A 14873-nucleotide genomic window follows, 5' to 3' on the forward strand; every position below is an offset into this window, starting at 1 on the left:
GGGTGTGACAGGGCTGGCCTTGAAATGGCTCAAATCCTTCCTCTCCAACCGTTTTTACCAAGTCTGGGAAGGGGCAGAGCAGTCGGCCTTGTTCCCTCTTCAATGTGGAGTCCCGCAGGGGTCATCTTTGAGCCCTACTTCATTTAATATTTACATGACTCCGCTTGAAAGAGTGGTCGCCCCTTCAGGAGTGAAGATCATCAGCTATGCTGATGACACTCAGCTGGTGGTAGGCCTCACCCAGTTGGTGGAACAACCTGAAGTCTTTCATGACTGCCTGGCTAATGTCCATCGTTGGATGTCCCACTCTGCCCTCAGGCTAAATGGGGAGAAAACTGAGCTGATGCTCCTGGGTAAATCCAGTCCCTCTATCATTGCTAGCTGCTGGCCTCGGTCTCTGGGTGACCTACCGTCTCCCAAGAAGGAGATCAAGACCCTGGGAGTATGGTTGGAGGAAGATTTGTCCTTTAGGACCCATGCCAGGAAGACCGCAGGCGTGTGCTTTGGTTTGCTTCGGTCAGCTCGCAAGGTTTTACCACTGCTCCCTGATTCAGCGAGGAAGCTTCTTATTCGTGGTCTAATCTTGTCGAGGCTTGACTACGGGAACGCGGTGTTTCTCGGTGCTCCCGAAGCGACTTTGAAAACCCTTCAACAGCTACAAAATTCAGCCGCTAGAGTGTTGATGGATGTTCCCAGAAGACATTCAGCTGCCCCGGCCCTGAAAACGCTTCACTGGCTCCCCGTTAGGGAACGGGTGAAATTTAAAGCGCTGTGTATGGCCCATAAAATTTTGCATGGTAAGGGCTCACCGAACCTTGCCCCCATGGCACGCCCCTATAAGCCCACACGCCTACTGCGTTCAGGCCAAAAACATCTCCTGCAGTCAACGAGAGTAAAGAGAGCTCGCTCTGGGGGCAGGCGTTTCTCAGTGCAAGTGGCGGCACTGTGGAACTCCCTTCCCTTTAAGATCCGTTCAGAGCCTAAGATCCTACTCTTTAGGAAACTTCTGAAGACCTATCTGTTTCCAGTGTAGTGATTGAGCGGTGCTTCTTTCTTGTTCTGTACTGCGCCGGGATGCCCCTGGGTAACTGAGCGCGTTATAAATTTTATATAATAATAATAATAATAATAGTTGACTATACTGAAAATATTTTTGACACAGTCTTATAGATTGTCTTTTTTTGCACGCTGTTATGAGATGAGTAGCATTGAAATTACTATTTATAGTGAAATTCAATATGTTCTGAGAACAGCAAAAAAGGCAAACTAACTATTTTATATTATGCCTAAATTATGTTGTGTTTATAAAATTATAATATTATACATTATAACAGTCTTTTTTCTTCTCTTTTACAAATCATCATTCTAAAGTTAGAAATTTAAAAAAATGTAAATTATAAAAAACAACTGCAAAAAATGTTTAGAATATTTTGATATCCACTACTGTAAAGATAAGATTAAGTAATCCAAACACTATCCATGTACTACTACATTCAGCTGTGCTGTATCTATATAACCCTCTGACCAGCTACTTAGTAAGTTACTACCTATGCAGCCTAGTAATCCTCCTGTCTGTCCAATGTACTTTTCCAACCACCCATCTAGCACTATCTACTTATCCCAATACTCCACCAATACCAAAGAACTTATGAAATCACCTTGCAGTCTATTTGCAGCACAGTAATCTTTCCAATTACTAGGGATGTATTTATGGAATGTCCTAGGTACTAAGAGAAGTAAACATACAACATTCTATACACTATGCATGCAGACTTCTAACTCCATACATATTATTGGTACAGTCTATTAAGTACTAAGGTACTACCCATACTGTCTAGGAATTTTTCTTGTCAGTCCCTTGTACTTCTTGAATCACCCATCCAGCACTATATACCTATATAATCACTTTGACAATATCTATCCCCATATAAATTCTAACCCTGGGCGGTGAACTATGCTCCGCTCGCGGAGTATGCGAAGTTTCAGCAACTTCGCGCTTCAAAGTGAACGCAAAGTTGTCGAATACTTTGCAATCTACAGCATAGCATAGTTGTTTTCTTCCTCGCGCGCTCAATATGCATTCTCGATTTTCTTTCCCGGTCGTGTGCGCCACGAGGTAGGAATCTGGCCGCACAATCCTGCGAGATGGTGCGAACGCGATCACGTCATTTGAACGCGCGAACACATCATTTGGACGCGCGATCTTCCTTCCGGTGCAGTGTTGGTAAGATCGTGTTCCCGAACACGCAGAAACTACAATATGGCACAGAATATCTCTCGAGCATGATAAAACCTTCTAGAAATTATCATTTTGCTCAGAAAAAACCCTCAGATTGTGATTTGGCTGTAGTCTTTTGTGCAAGGAGTCCTCTTTTTTTCTACTCTTTTTTTCAAGAGGAAGGAAGTGCCCCTGAGTCTCAAACTTCCTGTTCCTGTCCAGCAGGCTCCTCCCAGTGCTTTGTTCATGTGCTGTTCACTTTCCTTTGGATTTGGAGCTGGAAGGATCACTTTTTGTGTATGTCTGTTGCATCATATCATTGGATTGCATTTATTGAGGACTTTTGGATTTCAAATTTTATTTTACAAGTAAGTTGGAGAATTGGTGTACATGTTTGTTTGATTTGGGCTTTTTTTTTACCTACAGTTTTCTGGACTTTTCAATCCTTGTTAAAAATTGTTGTTGTGGGAGGCCTGTACTTTCATGAGGGGCCAAGTTGTATTTCTTTGAAATTTCATCCAGTAGGCCCAGAGGTACCCATGGGTCCAACCATGTTTCTGTGGTGTCTGTTGAATTTCAAGTTTTTAAACATCATGGATGGCATTGGATTCAATTGCAAACTGTGTTTTTTGGAGTGGAATTTCAGATTTTGGGTGTGTGTTAATTAAATATTGGCTTTTCAAGCAATAGGTAACCCTAGGAGTTCATATAGTTGGTGTAGGTCTGCTTGAGTTCATTGTATGTACTTTCTGTGGGTGGCCTGGCCATGTGGTGGCGGCCATTTTGTGGACCAGCCACTATGCTTTTGCTATAGGTCTCCAAGCTTGTGGTCTACTCTGCCAGTAGGCCCAGAGGTACTACTCAAGTCATCATGGGTGCATGAAAGTTAAACAACAGTTTTTGTGGTGTTTGTTAAATTTTTAACATCATGTATGACATGGATGGCTTTGGATTGATTTTCAAAATGTGGTTTTTGGGGTGGAATTTCAGGTTTTGGTTGTGTGTTAAATAATAGGGCTTTTTCTGCCAGTAGGTAACCCTAGGACTTCAGCTCGCGTAGTTTTGGTAACTTTGCACAGTGCGATAACGCGACCTTACAGTTTTTGTGTTCTTCACACGCTCAATGTACGTGCTCGCGCATGCGATAACAACTTTTTGAACAGTTCGCGCTGCCGAACACGCCGAATTTGCAATCTCGCGAGCAATATGTCTCGAGTTGCATAAAACCTTCTCGAAAATGATGATTTTGTTTATTTTGCTAAAAATACTCCTCAGGTTGTCATTTGGTTGTAGTTTTTGGAGCATGGAGTCATTTTTATGTTTTCATTTATTTTTGAAAAGAGGAAGGAAGTTTCCAAGAGACCTTAACTTCCTGTTCCTTTCCTTTGTATGTACTTTGTTGTTTGAGGGTGGGCTGACCAAGTGGGTGGCGGCCATTTTGTGAAGCCAAACATTGTGCTTTTGCCATAGGCATAGGCATGCATTTTCTGTCTTCTCTTTCTTTTCATGTTGTTGTGGGTGGCCAGGTCATGTGGTGGCGGCCATTTTGTGTGACCTTCCACTGTGCTTTTGCCATAGGTCTATTCTGCCAGTAGGCCTAGAGTCCCAGAGGTAGTCATCGGGGATGCTTGATGTAGCTGTTTCTATTTTGTCTGTTGAATTTAATAATTATTTAGGGCATGAATGGCATCGGATGGAATTCCCAAATGTGGTTTTTGGGGTGTGGTTAACGTTTTGGATGTGTGTTAATAAATGCCTTTATTGTATGTGTTGTTGTTGTGTAACTTTCCAACCTTTTTAGCCATGCGGATTTTCTTTTTTGCATGAAAGCTGTGATGTGCAACAGGCATCCTCCTTTGTCTAGCCATATAGGGATATAGGTTGGCTTGAGTTCATTGTTTTCTGGGCTTTACCCATGTGCCTGTGATGAGTGACAATGTGGCTGGGAGCCGTGGCGGTGGTAGTAGTAGTGTGCTGTTTTGTTTTTGCCACATAGGCCTGTGTGTCTTTCCATTGTTCCTGTTGGCTTACTGTTTCCATCCCCATTGCCATCTGCTGCAGGTCACTGATGCTGCATCCATCCGACATGATGCAAAAATGAAGGACAAACAAGTTCCACTTCCACTACATTTGTATTTTAGTTCTTTGCTATTCTTACTCTTACCGAGTGTACTAACACTACTAGTAATTAAAATGAAAGCACATAAATTCCACATTTGACTGATGTTCTTCTGCCTTCTTTGCTTGTAGGTGCACAAAAGACTGAGGAGGAGGTGTCTGTCATCATTCATCGTCCGTTGTACTGCCAGACAGACGTCCTTCTGTTGTACGTGATGTGTGGTGTGACCTGACCAGACATCTCTGCAACTTGTGCAACTGAGTGCTGCTGACATCTGAAGAAGATGGGCCCAAAGAAAGCAGATACCAGGTCCTCCAAGACCAAGAAAGGTCCTGAGAAGAAGAAGGAAGAACAGAAGAAGGAAGTGACACTTAAGTCTGGTGTTGACCCCAAAACCATTTTTGGGAAACCAAAAAGTACGCCTGCAGCAGCGGTGTCCGGGGGCAAGCTGGGGGTAGCACCTCCTCATCAGTGGGCCAAACCTACCAACCCTGGCACGAGCAGATGAGTGTGGAAGAGGTAGCCAACCTAATGGTGGAAAGCAGTGATGCTAAGCCTGACCTATCTCAAAGTAGTACACAATGAACGCATGAGGGAACACAGCAGATAAGTGGTGAACAACAACAAATGTAACCTTCGCCCGCAATAGTAGTTGTTGTTCCTCCTGAAGTAGGGGCAGTTCAGGAAATTGAGCCTCATGCAGAGTAAAAAAAGAGGAAGCCACTCATGCAGTAGATCAATTGTCTTCCAAATCCCCACCTAGGTAAAGGAGGGTTAGTCCATTGAGTTCTTTACCAAGCATCTCTTCTGATGATCTAGATCTCACGTGGGAGCCACAAAAACCTGAGCATGAAAGGGAGACACATCCCAAGACCAGACTAGGGAAAATGAAGGTTCCAGAAAGCCTTATACTTATTGAGGTCGATGTAGAACAGCAGGATAATGATGATGATGATGAGTCTGACCCAGTCATCACTCCCAGCCCGAGGACATGGAGACCATCATTTTTACCCTATCAAGAATGGCTGCGACTTATTATATATTTATATTAGCAAACGGGCCAGCAGCGTCCTACATCCAGCACAAGCACCACCTCAGCAGAAGTAGATAGTGGTACTACTGCACAGCCACATAGTCAAATTCAACACACACCATCCAGTTCATCCGGCATTGGAAGTGGCACCTCTAGCAGGAGACAAAAGTTAAGCTCCCCAGTGTGGGACTTTTTTACGGTTAGCGTAAAGGAGGAGAACATTGCTATATGCTCCAATTGTCATTCCTCTGTTAATCGTGGTAAGCTTGGTACAAACTATGGTACCGGAGGCCAAATGACCCATTTGAAAAAACACCATGCAATCAAGTGGGAGGACCACCTTCGTAGCATAAAAACTAGAACCATTGATCTTGGTGGGGATAAACGAGTACAAGGTCCACTCACGTCGAACAGGAGGAAGAAGAAGAGGGAGACATTCTATTTGATAGTGGTACACAAAGTAGCCCTGTCCCCAGCACGTCAGTGGTACAGCCCACATCCTCCACATCAGCAACATCTCAGTGGCACAAGAGTAAGAGTCAGCCGGAGACACCAAGGAGTACTGCGATACAAAGTGCTGTGTCGAGCCGAACTGAAAGAAATACCACACAGCGTACTATTCTTAGCATGTTTACTCAGCAGGAGGGAAAGTACGAACGCAACAACCAAATAGCACGTTTGTACAATGCGAAGCTAGCTAAAATGTTAGCACTGGACCTTCTCCCTTTTTTTTTTGTTGAAGGGGTGGGTTTTCTGGAATTTGTGACAACCATCTGCACAAAATGGAAGGTTCCCAGCCACTACTATTTTGCCAGAGTTGCTGTTCCAGCACTACATCAAGACGTGCTGGAATTGCTTGGAAAAGCCTTACATCAGACTGCTGTTCATAGTATCCACCTGACAACAGACATGTGGACCAGTTGCCAAGTCACTGCACACTGGATCTCTTTTTCAGGTGGTAGAGAAAAGCTATCTGCAGGCATTGACACTGCTGATATTTTTAATGACACTCGCAGACATGCAACTGTAGCCATGTTTGCTATGGAGAAATCTCATACTGCTGCAAATATTTTGGCAGAGTTTAACAGCAAGGTTTTGAATGGCTGGGACCAAGAGGGCTTAACATTGGTTTTGTTGCCACGGACAATGGCAGTAATGTAGTTAATGCCATGAAAAATGGTGGCTATTTCAGGGTCTCGTGTTTGGCACACTGCATTAACATTGTTGTTCAAGACTTTCTGAAAAATGAAAGCAAAGTTAGCAACTTACTGACCACCTGCAGAAGAATATACACACATTTCAACCATTCTTTTAAAGCCCGGAAGCAGCTAAGGGTCATTCAACGTGAGCATAAAATGCCAGTCAAAGCACTCATCCAGGGGGTGCCAACACGTTGGAACTCAACTTATTACATGCTTAATCATCTGTTAAAGCATTACATACCACTTAATGCTTATGTCATGAGAAGATAAGGGGATCCTACTGTGAAAGCCATGACCGTTAAGATGTGGCAATGGAACCTCATTAATTGCCTGACAGAGATTCTACTTCCTTTTGAAGTCTTCACACGTGCAGTCAGCAGGGAGGACTGTACTATGGACCAAGCTATCCCATTGTTGTACATGATAGAGCAACAGCTGAAGGAGGTGTCTGAAACATACGAAGGTGTGGAAGACAAAGTAGACACATGTTATTTGGCGAACGCCTTAGCCGTCTGCTTATCTGACAATACAAGGATTCAAAATAAGATGTTGTCACATCGACATTACATTACTGCCACAATTTTGGATCCACGGTACAAATTATTTCTGAACAGTAATGCAGTAATTCCTTTTTCAGAAGGGGATATTGCCAAGTACAAAACTTTACTAGCTGAGGAAGCCACTGATTTAGAAAATGACCAGCTCTAAATTAGAGGCCTGCCAGTGCCAACCCAGGACAGTGCAAGTATTACAGGGCATCCAGAGTAAAGTTCTTCTTCCGAGCATGAGAGTAGTGCATTTGCTTCCCAGCAGTCACCAACACTACCAGTAACATCAGCAACAGCACCAACAGGATCTGATTCATCAGACACAGCAAAAATAACTGCTTGGTTTCTACAGAAAGGATTGGGTAAGTCTGTTGCTGGTGCAAAGTCAAAAGAGGCCATGCAAATCGGAGCACCCCTGAACATTGAGCGGATGGTCCAGGCCTAGCTGGATGGCACAACAGAGGTCTTCATGGAGCAAAGCCTATTGGCGTATTGGTATGGGAGAAGAAGCCAATGGCCAGTGCTCAGCAGGCTGGCGATAAAGTATCTGGCTTACCCTGTCACAAGTGTCTCTTCTGAGCGTGTTGTCAGTGCTGCTGGTGCCATTGTAATTGTGAAAAAGACCAGTCTTTTGCCCAAAAGCGTGGAGAGGTTAACCATGATCAAAATGAATCAGCACTTCATACCACCAGACTACAAAATACGTGAATCACAGCAGGAAGAGGAGAGCGACTCCGAAGACATAAGTAGTGGGTTACATGACCTACTCCTGTCCGAACCACCGGATTTTGAGGACGAGCTCTCTTCCCTGGCAAATAGGCTTCCAAATTGTTACTTTCTCCCTTCCTTTATTTGTGTGTATATCTGTCTTTCGGGTTCAAATCAAACCCCAAAAAATCCATCAACACCGTCTCTTATTTATATTTACCTATTGGAGTTGCACGTCTGTGCATTTAACTGTCTACTCCACTCCTCAGAGTCCTGCTCCATCTTCCTAAGTGGATGGAGAATAGTACAATAATGTAGCCTCTAGCAGTCCCTCCATAACAAATTAAAAGTACGTGACTTTAGCCATCTTCTGTTTTGTTTATAATCTGAAACTCATCACTGTCTTAAGGCTACCCCCTCTGTCTGCAGGCATCCACAACTCTGCACTGTCAGAACTGGAGCAGGCATCCAAAACTAAAGTAAACTCGTCATCACGTTCAGAAGGCTCTGCATCTTTGATCTGAAAGCCAAAGAGAAGAGGAAGACAGGTATATGATTAATGAATGATGCCATGCATTGCATTGGATGCTTGCTAACAAAGTAAAAGTGACTCAAGTGATAGTCAATGTTTCCATGTTGTTTAATAATAACCAATTGTACTCCTACTACTGCAGGTGCAGTCTGGACTTACTTAATCGGAGTCACTCACTACAGACTGAGTTGGTGTTGGTCTGTTGGACAACACGTACACGTACCACACCATGATGATGATGACCATACTATCTTTGCACACAGTCAGTCAGTTGGATCTGAGATGATTGATGGAATAACACCTTTTTATGAACTGTCATGAAAGGTAAACACAACCATTCAACAAGAACCACAGCAGACCTAGGCTACATGTCCGTGCAGTGGTGGAGTCAAATAGTGGTATGATGACTGACAGTGGCGCAATAATTTAGTCACTTGATTTGAAAAATGCTAGGTTGCTGTATATGCCTTTTGTCTGGCTCTGTCAAAAATTAAGGTAAATGGATTTTGGGTCACGGCCCAGTGCTGTGGGCCTGTTCTGTGCTGGCTCCTGTCCTGTTGTTCTTGTAGATTAATGCTGTGTAAATAGTAGAGTGGACACAATGTATCCAAGTCGCCTCAGTCTGAAAGTCTTCTCGCTCAAGTCTTGTCTTTTTGTACTACACCTTAATTGATGCTTTTTTTGAAATTCATTTATTTTTCAATATCCCTTTTGTTTTTCCATCAACACTTACAGGCCAGCCTTTTACCCAGTGCTATTTTACTTGGAGCAACAACTCACACTTACCTTACCAATCCTCATCAGCCAGCTAGTGGCACCCAAGAATGATGTGCAGAGTGTCCATGGAAGGGAGGACCAAGATGAATGACGAGATACAACTACACATTTGGACCTGGATAATACAGTAACTTTAGTATCATATTTGTCTTTTAAATAATTGTATTCCTTTTTTCTCTTCATTTATTTTACGACTGTGTGACTTTGTTTGCTAATTGCACCCTACAACAAGTTTTTAATTTTCTTTGTTAGCTTTCAGCCCGGTACAGCAGGTAATTAAGATTTCTCTGCGGGCATATAGGCAAGGCAAATTTCATATAATACTACTTCCCTGTACTGTCTAATTGTGTAGTAGTTAAGTACTACTCATTAACCATCAAGTTATCTTCATCATGCATGCATTTCCTTTTTCTCACTTTATAGATTTATTGGATAGTGGATCATCGTCGTCTTCAAATATTGTTTTGCTTTTGTTGTCTCCATGCGTACTGTTTTTCTTTGTCAAACCTTTCCCCAAACCGCCCTTCCCATCCATTCATCAAACCCTAACTCTATTCCCCTGGGCTGTGTGATTTTATATTGAGGTGTGATGTGACTACATTAAATGTAGGCCAACAATTGATCACATGCTTGCTGGGGCAGATGTGGTGAAAGCAACACTAATTATATGTCAACGAGGCAGGGAGAGGATCTTCTTCTGCTTGCCCACCCATGCTTAGTCCATGTACAAGCCAGTTTTTTTCCAAAGGGACCCACCGAATACATCATAATTACTTGCCGGCATTAATTGTATTTACAGCATTAAAGTTTAGAAATTACGATTGTGTTAAGTCACTCCTTCAACACAACTACAGTTTAACTTCTTTGCTTCTTATACTAGGCTGTCCCCACCACCATTATGTTTTCTTTTAGTTTAGCAGTTGCAATATTGTTTGTTTGGCAGTCTTCTTATGTACTGTACTTTTCTACAACTCCCACAGTCTCTGTCAGGCAAGTGAGTGTCTCTTTTTTTAATTTGCAAATGCTAGTGCCAGTGTCTACTACCACCACCACAACCATGGCATCTTCTCCATTCTCTTGGGAAACCATGCAGCCATTGCTGTGCCAAACTTAATCCTCATCAATCACAGGTAAGATAAGTTTGCTGGGGGTATAATGGACTAGGAGGAGCGACTGGTAGTACTACTAGGACAAATATAACTCAATGAGGGGTAATGCATCTATCTGTTTGCATGTTATAAAATTGGCAGATTATTTAAATCAAACCCTGGCTGCTGCCCTGCATCTGCAAGGAAACCTTGTGATGTACATAAATTCATGAAACAGTAATACCCCTACAAAACATTAACATCGTGTGTGTAAGTATAAATAAATAACATTTATTTTCCTAACAAAAATAGACTATCCCACATCTCACCCACCCCTCTCCCTAACATCAACTAATGTCCAAGTCCAACCAATGTCCAACAAATAAGAAACCCCAACACCCAATTCCCACCCACCAACAAATGTACTAAAAAGGGGCCAATGAACAGGGTCCATCTACAATTGACAGGCTTTCAGGTGTTTGTCCACGAGGATTTTGATGCGCTCCTCTAATTGGTCCTCCTGCTGTGCCATCTGGAGGAGAAGTTTCTGGCGAAATGCACAGCACTTACATTTGCATCCATGTGGGGGGGCAGTTGCTGAAAAATGGCAGCGGTGGGCAGCTGCCTGACGCGGCGCTGTACTACTGCAGGTGGGGCCTCGCTGGGGCCCGGGGTATTGGAAGAGGCAGCACCTGCTGACGCAGCCTCCTCCTCCTCCTCCTCCTCTGCCTGAGCCACCAGCCGGCGGTATTCTTCACAGATGGCCAGCAGTTTCCGTTGCTGGGCCCTGGCTGCCAACTCCTTCTGTGTTGGTTTTTGGGAAGAAGTATCTATAAAGAAAGAAACATAATTTTAACCAGAACTCTTAGCAAAACAGTAACACAAAATTAATTCAACACATAGTGGCACGGTGGCACTAGCAAGTGCAGTACATACCATTTGTGGTAAGTATCTATCCTCCTGCTTCCCCGACCGCTAACATTCGTTGGAGTTTTTTTCCAGCATTATACATGCCTTAGCACTATGGATGGACTCCAGTACACAGAAGAATATCAGTCTTTTTTTTATCTCTAGTTTAGATAAATTACATAACCTTGTTGTAGGCTGTAGTCGGCAAGCCAGCTCAGTCAGCTAAGCTTGCTTCCGTTCCAAGATCAACATACGGGTCAATACTTAGACGCCTGTTACTTTTATTTACTAAGCTGCAGGTAGGGAAGCTCGCATATTGTTCGATTACGGGTGGCACTAGCCATACTCTCTCTGTTACATGAAGGGCAATTGCTCAATTTCACTTTCACTGTGCCCTGGCGACTACAAAAAGGCAGATTAATAATAATATAATATACTTCTGATACAAATATCATTGCTTATATTGAACGACATATCAGTCCAGGGATTGGTGACGGTACAACGCGTACCGTCACAACGCGTGCTGTTACAACGCGTCCCTTACAACGCAAGTCGTTACCACGACTTGCGTTGGGGGCGCGGATATCGAATAGTATAATTTACTATTCTAACACCAGTCCCCGTGGACACTAGGGAAAGTGTTGGAATAGTAAATTTACTATTTTTAATCTTCTAGCGCCCTCCAGCGCAAGTCGTGGTAACGACTTGCGTTGTTACGGACGCGTCGTAACAGCACCGCGTTGAAACATCCGCGTTGTAACGGATGTTTCCCCAGTCCAGTACCGGTCAGAGGTGGGAGTGCTGGCGGGTGTTGACGTGAGGAGGGGCAGGGTGGGGGGGGAGCAAACTATGGATTGCGAACAATTACTGGTAAGTAAACATATAAATAAATAAAACAAATGTTGTTGTACGCACTGCATTCAGAATCCATAGTTTACCACCCTTCCCCTCCTACTCCCCACATCACCACCCACCAGCACTCCCACCACCGACCGCTAATGCATAAGGTACTTTGTTCATTGATTGTGTAACCAAGAGATAGGCCACCCTTTGCAGGGTGGCTGAGCTGACACAATCGAAAAAAGTTAACATAGGTAGGAAGTGGTCCTTGGAGTCAGAGGAAGGCGCTTGATAATATATATATGATGCACTTGCAAATTACTGAGTCATCAACTCTATTCTGAAATTAAATCCTACTTTTATATAAATACTAGCAGCCCGCCCCAGCGTTGCCTGGGGCAGAAAGGGGCTGGGGGCAGTACACCCGCTCCCGCCTGACCCCCTCCCGTCCCGACTCCCTCCCGCCCCCACTCCTCCCGCCTGTCCCTCTGTGCACACCCGCTCCCCTCCTGCCCCGACTCCCTCCCGCTCCCCTCCCGCCTTCAAGCTTTACTTTACCTGAGCTGCCGCTCCGCTCCTCTTCGCCATGACGCGCCCGCGCTCCTCACTTAACCGCAGCTTCATGTCCGCCGCTCCTCCTCATCGTCATCACGCACGTCGCGGCCAGCGCTACGTTGCGGCCAGAGCAGCGTTGCGGCCGGCGCTACTTTCAGGGCACTACTTTTTTTAAAAAGTTATATTTTTAAATGTACGTTTATTTTTTATTTTTGATAGCCTATGTCCTTCTGCACACCCTGACAATTTCTACAATGTATCGGGTGTGTGGATTGGCGCTGTGGTTCCCGAGTTTACCTGGCTCAAGGTGCGTGTTCTCTCTTTATAATAGTAGTATAGATATGACCCTTTGCTTTGCTACTCTGGCGCAGTTTCTTTTACACTCTCTTCAAAGTAAGAGTCTAGTCTGTATCCAGTGACAGTCTCCACCTATGATGAATACATCCAGGCATCCATCCATTAAAAGTAAATGTCTATCATTCTTTTAGTTATATGTATCGCTTAACAAACCTTAGCTGGTTTCACTTTCACCAACAACCACCCATGTGTCCACTCCTTCCTTCCTTACCTTGGCTTTGGATTTGTCACAAACACCACTGATGATTCTTGCTATCCACTATCCACCCATATTGTGTTGCCCACCCCGGCAGGCATCTTCTTTCACCTTCCACCCATCATTCAACAACCCATGCATCTGATTCCAATCAGCCACCTGCATGCTGCTTCCAAAGTATCCTTCTCTGCTAGTCATATTACATCTTGCCCGTCCTTTCTTCTTCTACCCTAGTTCTTTCCCTTTTTGTTCAACACATCCATCAAGGTCATCTGATCTGACTTTTAGTCTTCTCCATAACTTTCACAGCTGAGTTGGAGTGTGATAGAAGAGTCCAGTGGTTACTCAACTCATGCTGGTAATGCTATTTCTAATGCATTGGTGATGCTAAGTAAAGGGTGTCTTCTTCAACCATTGTATATTGTTCAGTACAACTTCAAGTTCATACTTACTTATTAAGTCTCACAGTAAAGTGAGCGAAGTGTTCCCCTTCCAGCTAGTAATGCCAATAAGTAATGAATATAACTTACCACCGCCCACTGCTGCTGCTTTCTCCCCCCCTGGTGCTCCTGCAGGTGCCGCATCTCCTGCCCCCTCCTGAATGGCAGCATTGCCATCGCAGCTGGCCCCGCCGGCACTGGTGGTTGATACTGGTAGTGCACCTATAAAAAAAATTACAACTTTTTAGATGCCTGTGCATCTCCCCCTATTTTACTCATTTTCACCAGGAAGGAAGATTGAAAAACAGTTAAAGTACAACATAAATCATCACTAATCCAAATTGCGTACTACAGTAGAGTCAGTAGACAGACATTAGTAGTATTATTATATGGTCCCGAGGGTCATCTCATCTCTACTCCTACTCTACTCTTTGAAAAGTTAGCCTGAGCCATGTAACCATTTTAGATTCATGTCTACTCTTTTGCGCATGTTACCTTGCAGCTTCTTGTGCAGTAAGATGCCTTTGAGGCCACATGAGTGTTGCATATAAGTGAAGAGGTTGAAAAACAAGCCACTTTCTTTATGGAGTTTGGTTAGTCTCTATTGCTTAGCCATAATGTTAAACTTTTTGGCATGACTGCAAAAAGCCTGAATAATTGTATTATACTGTCCAGCGTGCCCCATTTTTCTCATAATAGGCAGAAGATTCCCTTCTATGAAACAGAGATTTGCAGAGCTTACGAAAGATGCATGTAACCAGTATTTATACATTCAACGTTGAGGGGTCTCCCACAATTCACACAGATCTCTATCATGCACTAGTTGTAACAAATGTTTAGTGTTTTAATCTTCTTTATTTTGCGTGTTGGAGCTGGATGTAATTTAATGGAACAACTTACAAAGCGAGTTATTATTTGAAATAAATAAACCTTTTGAACTTACACATAGACTCTGTGGTATTTGGTGTGGTGTTGTGGACTTACACGAGTGAGCGAGCGAAAGGGTGTTATGTTCTCGGTTATGTTATGTTATGTTAAAAATTCTTATACCGCGCACGTTCACCGAAACGGTTTCTTGGCGCTCATAACAGATGCGGAGGGCGAGGGCCGAAGTTTACTCAAAGGCAGCTTTGAAGAGGAATGTTTTCAATGTCCTGCGAAAACATTCATAAGAAGGACAGTGACGGAAGGGGGAAGGGAGAGAGTTCCAAAATGTAGGGGCTAGAAAAGAAAAACGGAGACCACCATGTTTCTTGCGGTGGATTTTTGGGGTGCACAAGAGATTATCAGCAGAAGAGCGTCAATTACGTGTTGGGATATACCGCTTTAAATTGGAAGCAATGAAAGCAGG

The sequence above is a fragment of the Lissotriton vulgaris genome, chromosome 3_1 (assembly GCF_964263255.1).
Source record: "Lissotriton vulgaris chromosome 3_1, aLisVul1.2, whole genome shotgun sequence".
Lineage (NCBI taxonomy): Eukaryota > Metazoa > Chordata > Amphibia > Caudata > Salamandridae > Lissotriton > Lissotriton vulgaris.